Here is a 7,244-nt window from a genome sequence, read left to right as displayed (position 1 = left end):
AAACACATGAAAAAACTTGAACTAGGATATATTGTCAAGTGCAAAATGCTAGATGCAGTGCATGTAATATGCTGCCTTTTACAGTAAGAAAGGTGTAAAATAAGAATTTATGCTTGTATTTGTATCTTCATTAAGGAACAACAGAAGGATACACAAACGACCAAAGGTGTTCACCTAAGAGGGTGGGAGTGGGAGAGAAACATGATAGAGGGAGGAGGGGTGGAGACAACACTTCTTAAGGAATATCTTTTTAATATCACTTTGATTTTGAACTATTCAAAAACCTAAAAATTTAAAAATCTAGTAAACATACCAAAATGCATATTTTTGGGTGGTGGAGAAACATGTAATGTTTATTTTCTTCTCTTGGTACATCTGTATTTTCTCAGTGTTTTACAAGTGTGAGAAAAGGAGTTATTTTAAAACCATTTCTTCTAAACTTATTAAAGTCTTTGTACCCTTGGTTGAAAAGAGGACTTGAACGAGATTTCTAAAGGATTTTGGGAAAAGGGCATTCTGTAGTATACTGTAAATGTGAATTCTTTTTTCACCTGAAACTGTTTATTACTTTAGTCGGCCAAGATACATTCTGGACCTGGTTTCCATTGTAAGAAAAGCAGTAGTCCCCAGAACTCCTCCTAGAATTGCATTCAAAACATGGCTCCAGCTGAAAGATGAAATGCAGATTTCCCACTGAAGGCCTGTTCTCCCCACCCTCCACCCCTGCATGTTGATTCAGGTAATGCTTTAAAAAAAAATCCCTTACCACTTATTCTCAGGGAAATGCAAGAAGTCTAATCCAAAGATATTCCCTGAGCTGTTAGCATTTTGATTGATTGTGAATTTAATATATTTTTAACTCAATTCAAGTGCTTTTCTCTCAGGAGATTGCTCCTCTGTTTCTGGTCTGTGTTGCCTGAGTTGTAGGCAGTGATGTCTGGCTGGGTGTTTGTGGACACATTTTCTGGGCAAGACTATTTGAGAAATACTGACATTTCCCCTAACTTTCTCCTTAGGCATCAACCCAGTTTGTCTCCGCATCCCTGTTGGGGCTCCAGGCTCTTTCTTGGAAGATAAGAATCTGCTTTCGTCTTCACAGTCTCTCTCAGATTTTTTTCTTTCTCTCCTTCTCCAGACTTGTCTCTATTCCACAGCCTGGGTCTTTGCCCAGCCAGCTTCCGAACCATGCTGTCTTCCTAAGCACAGAGGCCTCTGCTTCAAATTTGGAGGGACCTCAGAGACCTTTTTAGTTTGCAAATCAGGAATTTCCTCTACCACATCTTTGCTGGAGAGTCCTCCAATGTCTCCTTAAACACCCCTAGTGACAGAGCTGACTACCTTTCAAATCAGCTGTGCATCCCATCGCTGGTGTCAGAAAGCTGTTTTGTAAGGAAGCTGAGAGCAAGCCTGTGGTCCTCTTGTTTGTTCTTTAGTTGATTTCTGATCTGGTCTGAGAGAAGGAGGATGAGAAGAGAGGTTATTGCCCAGCCTGACCAAAGGGAGCAGGTCCAAGACTGGCACTTGTCCACAAGACAATGGGGAGCAGTGGGGAGTGGACCTGAAAAGAGTTCTGAATTTGGCCTCAGGAGACAAGGCTTTGTCACAGCTCCATCTTTCAATTACTGACCTAGTTATCTCAGGCAAATCATTTGTATTCTGAATCTAGTTTCTCTCATTTATAAAAGTGGTGTTGTAGAAATAATGATGTCAAGAGGTTAATAGGAGGATTGAATGAAATCATGCAGGTGAAAATGCTTTGTACCTAAAAAGAGTTTTACAAACAAGAGCACAGTTACCATCTAAGATGCTAGATGCCTAGCTTAGTGAATCTGTGAACCAGCCCAGCCCAAGGAGGTTACAAAGTGGAGGGTTTTGGGATTTACTCTGCCTATACCTGTGTGTCATTGGCAGAATCAGCTCATGGCCACTGTTGGCCTTCTCTGAGGGGCCAAGCACATGTGATGACAGAATTTGGGCAAGTCAAAGACTGAAGGATGTGAATTTCCATCAGGTATAAAATGCTCATTTTCAAGATGAATGAGAAGGATTGGTGACTTGCCCAGTCACATAGCTCAGTAATGGTGGGCTGGACCTTGATCCCAGAAGCCAGATTTCTAGGCACAGCTCCTGGAAGTTTTCCTGACAGAAGGGCATTTGGTGTTTTGGACAGTGATCTTTTCATTGTTCAAGTCTTCCTGGCCACTGTAGCAAGTTTAACATCTGTTCCCCATCCATTAAATGGCAGTAGCATCCCCTTGTCTTATGACAATCAAAAAGGTTCCTACACATCTGCTATGGCTTCAAGGGGACAGTACCTCCCCTGGTTGACAACTTCAGTGATAGGTCCTATAAAACATTGAATTGGGGGTTAGAAAATGATGTTTGACATTAACTAACTCTGTAATCTAAAGAACTTCATGTCTCCAAGCCTTAGTTTCCTCATCTAAGAAATGAGGGAGTAGGCCTAGAGGCCCTCTGGAGTCTCCTGCATGCCTCTGTGCTCCCGGCCTCCCCTTAGCCTGCCTGCACCTGAAATGCCTCCATCAGTGAGCCTTGGTGGTTAGGTCTTAACAGCATGAGTGATTTGTGTTTGTATTTATATAAACCGTTCTGCATTCTACATGTATTCTACACGTATGGAATGTGTATTTTCACAGTCACAGTCATTTCCTCATTCTCTCTATTCTCTTTCATTTTTTCTCTTTCTCACCCTCTTGCTCTCTTTCCCCCATTCTTCATGCTGTCCCCTCCACCGACATCTTCCCATTGGTATTTAAGTATGCTCAAGTTTCTGTCATTCAAAAAACCAAAACCAAAAAAAAAAAAACCCCCCAAAAAACCCCAACCTTTGACCAACTTCTCTCTCTTTCCTCATCACAATCAAAGCTGTTTAAGAATTACAAAAATAGTACAAAGAATTCCCACATACTCTTCACCCAGATTTCCCAAATGTTTGCATTTTATATTTGCTTCCTCGCTCTAATTTAATATAAATGCATACACATGTTTATATTTATAAATATTTTATTTTTCCCTTTCTTTCATTATGTCTTTGATTTCTTCTTATTTCCACTATTTTGCCAATGTGTTTTCTAACACATGGATTTATTCTTATATATATTTTCTTGAACTGTTGCACATAGGATGCTCCTTTACCCTTAAATACTTAATTTTCTATAAATATAAGTACAATTATCAAAATAAGAAAATTAATATTAACATATTATTTAATCTGCAGACCTTATTCAGATTTACCCACTGTCCCAATAATGTCCTTTATAGCAAAGGAAAATTCTGGATCATGCTTTGCATTCATCTGTCATGCTTCTTTAGAAGTTTTTTTGTTTTTTTGTTTAAATCGAACAGTTCCTCAGTTTTTTCTTTGTGTTTCATGACACTGACATTTTAAAAACTGTAGTGGCCAGGGGTTTTTGTTTGTTTGTTTGTTTTTGGTTTGTTTGTTTTTGTAGAAAATCCCTCAGTTTAAGTTTGTCTGACATTTCCTTATGATTTGAATAAGGTTATACTTCTCTGGGAGGAATACCACAAAAGTGATGCTGTGTTTTCTCAGTGCATCAGACCAAGAGGCACAGGATGTTGATTTGTCCTATTATCGGTGATATCAATGTTCATCACTTGGTGGTGTTAACAGGTTTTTCCACTATAAAGTTTCTACTTTTTCCATTGTAATTAGTCAGTATCTTTGGGGAGATACCCTGAGACTTTGCAAATATCCTGTTAGCCCTCAAACTTTTCACATACTAATTTTAGCACCCACTGATGATTCTTAGCTTGAATTAATTATATTACCATAATGGTTGCCAAATGATTTTCTAATTCCTTCATTCTTTCTACATTTATTAGTGATTTAAATGCATGCTCTTTTACTTTTGTCAAATAACTTTTCAGTGTCTATCATATTATTTTTCCTCTTAGGTCTATTTATATAAATTATACTGATAGATTTGCTAGTATTGAACCATCCATGCATTCACAGAGTAAAACTCACATAGGCTTTATTATTTTTTAAATCAATTAATTAATTAATTTTTGGCTGCATTGGGTCTTCGTTGCTGCACGTGGGCTCTCTCTAGCTGTGGCGAGAGGGGGCTACTCTTCATTGCGGTGCGCAGGCTTCTCATTGTGGTGGCTTCTCTTGTTGTGGAGCACGGGCTCTAGACACATGGGCTTCAGTAGTTGCGGTATATGAGCTCAGCAGTTGTGGCACACAGGCTCTAGAGCACAGGCTCAGTAGTTGTGGTGCACAGGCTTAGCTGCTCTGTGGCGGCATGTGGGATCTTCCCGGACCAGGGCTCGAACCCGTGTCCCCTGCATTGGCAGGCAGATTCTTAACCACTGTGCCACCAGGGAAGTCCCATGCTCTATTATTATTTTTTAAAACTGCTGCTGGGGGCTTCCCTGGTGGCACAGTGGTTGAGAATCTGCCTGCCAATGCAGGGGACACTGGTTCAAGCCCTGTCTGGGAAGATCCCACATGCCGCGGAGCAACTGGACCCGTGAGCCACAACTACTGAGCCTGCACGTCTGGAGCCTGTGCTCCGCAACAAGAGAGTCCGCGACAGTGAGAGGCCTGCGCACCGTGATGAAGAGTGGCCGCAACTAGAGAAAGCCCTCGCACAGAAACGAAGACCCAATACAGCCCAAAATAATAAATTAATTAATTAAAAAATTAAAAAAAACTGCTGCTGGGTCTATTTGTTAATATTTTATTTATGATTTTTGCACCCATATTTATAAATTAGATTTATTTATATCTTTTGTGTATTCAGTTTGTTATTTATGTGTATCGATATTATATTCTTATTATGAAAAACATTTACAAGGTTTCTTTTTTTTTTTCCTAAGCTGTGGAACAGTTTAAATAACATTGGCATTATCAACTCGAACGGCTGGTAAAAATTCCCTGTGAAATTCTGTGAGTGTGCTGCTTTTTGAGGGAGTAGCTCTCTGATAAATTTCTCACCTCCTTTTCTGGAAATTGGTCTATTTTTATCTTATATCTGTTCTGGGGTTGATTTTAGAGAATTGTATTCTCCTAGAAATGTATTCATTTCATTCAGGTTTCCAAAGTTATCTGCATAGAATTGACAAATTAGTTTCATGATTTTTAAATTTTCTCTAATGCTTGGTTGATTTCTCCCTTGCCATTTCTTATTTTGTGAAGTTTCACTTTCTCATTGTATCAGTTTTGTTGTTGTTATTGTTGTTTTTCTGCTGTAACAAATTACCACAAACATAGTGGCTTATTATCTTATATTTCAGTAGGTCAGAAGTCCAACTTGGGTGTCATCAGGCTAAAAATCAGGATGTCCACAGGGCTGTGTTCCTTTCTGGAGGCTCTAGGAGAGAAGCAGATTCTTTGCCTTTTCCAGTTTCTAGTGGCTGCCTGCATTCCTTGGCTTATGGTCTCCCCTTTCCATCTTCAAGCCAGTAATGGCAGGACAAAGTCTCACATGTCTCTCTGACCCATCACCCATTGTTACCTCTCTCTCTGGCCTCAACCAGAAAAGGTTCTCTGATTTTAAGGACTCATGGGTTAGGTTGAATCCACCTGGATAACGCAGGAAACTCCCCCCATCCTCATGTCCTTCACCCCAATCACATCTGCAAAGTTCCTTTTGCCATGGAAGGTAACATATTCACAGGTTCTAGGGATTAGAGTGTGGACATCTTCGGGAGGTCATTCTATGTGCCATACACTTTTTTTTCTTGATAAGATTGGTTAAATTTTAAGCTACTTTATTATTTTTTTCTTTTATTCATTTCATCTTGATTTATTCTTATTTCTACTATTTTCAGTTTCCTAACACATTGGTTTATTCTTTTTCTTTCTACTTTTCTATTCTTTATTTTGTTGTTCTTTTTATAATTTTGGAGTCATATGCTTAAATTAATTTCTCTTCTATCTTCTCTATCAGTACAAATAAAGGTATGGAATCTCTGCACATTGCTTTAACTCTAGGTTCTGATATGTTGTTTTCATTATTATTGTTTCTAGATAGATTACACACTTAGTTGTTATTCTCCCTTAAGCCTAAGAAATGTTTAAGACAGAATTTTAACATTCTTTTTATTTTCTGAAGGTGGAAGTGTCTTTTTATTTTCTGACTTTCTTATTGTTACTGGTTTTATTATACATTGATCTGAGAGTGCTTTCTTACAGCCTAACACTTAGTTGAGTTTTGTGAATGTTTCATGGGCCCTCGCGGGGGCTGGAGAAAGTATTCTTTTCTTTCAGGGTACAGAGTTGAAATTTTATCTATCAGACTTCCTTACTAATAATTATGTATATATATGATCTTATCTATCATTGTTTATCCACTTGACCTGTCATCACTGAGAGAGGTAAATTTTCCTACTAATGTGTTTGTGTCTATTTCTTCTTGTATCTTTTATAATTTATGGTATGTAATGGTTGTTATATTACTTGGTGTATAGATTTTCATAACTATTATATCTTCATTGTGGATCTCTCTTATCTCATTCAGTATGATATTTTTGATGTACAAAAGCTTTTAAGGTTTTACATGGTCAAATTTTATCAATATTATCCACTATGGTTTCTGTGTTTTGGGTCATGCTTAAATAGGCTATCTTTACTCTCAGCTTTTAAAATTATTTAGTCATGCTTTCTTCCAGTAGTTTTGTGGTTTTGTTTTTTACATAAAAATTTTTTAAAATCATCTGGAATTTATTTTGATGTAAAGAGTAAGTAGGTGCCTCCCTTCACTCCCCAACCTTAGTCTTTTCAGATGGCTTATCAGATGTCTAAGCATCTTTACTGAATAATCAGTTTATAGGAAACATCTGTTTTATCTGCCTCCTGCCCAGAGTCCTTTGACTCTTCTTTTAATACCAGGCCCTCGATTTTCCTCGGGGAACCACCTTTCAGTCCATACGATTTGTTTGGAACTGACCCTAGCTCCTGCTCCAGGGTTGGGTATATAAATCAACCTTGGTATCATTTCCCTGGCCATGGTTAGTGGTTCAGGGCTGGGGCATGACCCAAGCTAAGACGATCAGGGTCAAGATGACTCAGCATTAAGACTCTTATTGGTATTATTTCAGAAGAGATAGTCTTTTACCATTGGACTTGAAGCTGTAAAAGTGTAAGCCTGGGCTTTCAGGGACTACCACCATGTGTAGTCCAAGAATGAAACTAACCCAATGAAAAGCAGAGTGTGTGTGATGGAGACTAGGTACTGATGAAATTGTCTGAGCCT

This window comes from Globicephala melas, chromosome 4 (genome assembly GCF_963455315.2).
Source record: "Globicephala melas chromosome 4, mGloMel1.2, whole genome shotgun sequence".
NCBI classification, from domain to species: Eukaryota; Metazoa; Chordata; class Mammalia; order Artiodactyla; family Delphinidae; genus Globicephala; species Globicephala melas.
This window is presented reverse-complemented; position numbering follows the sequence as displayed.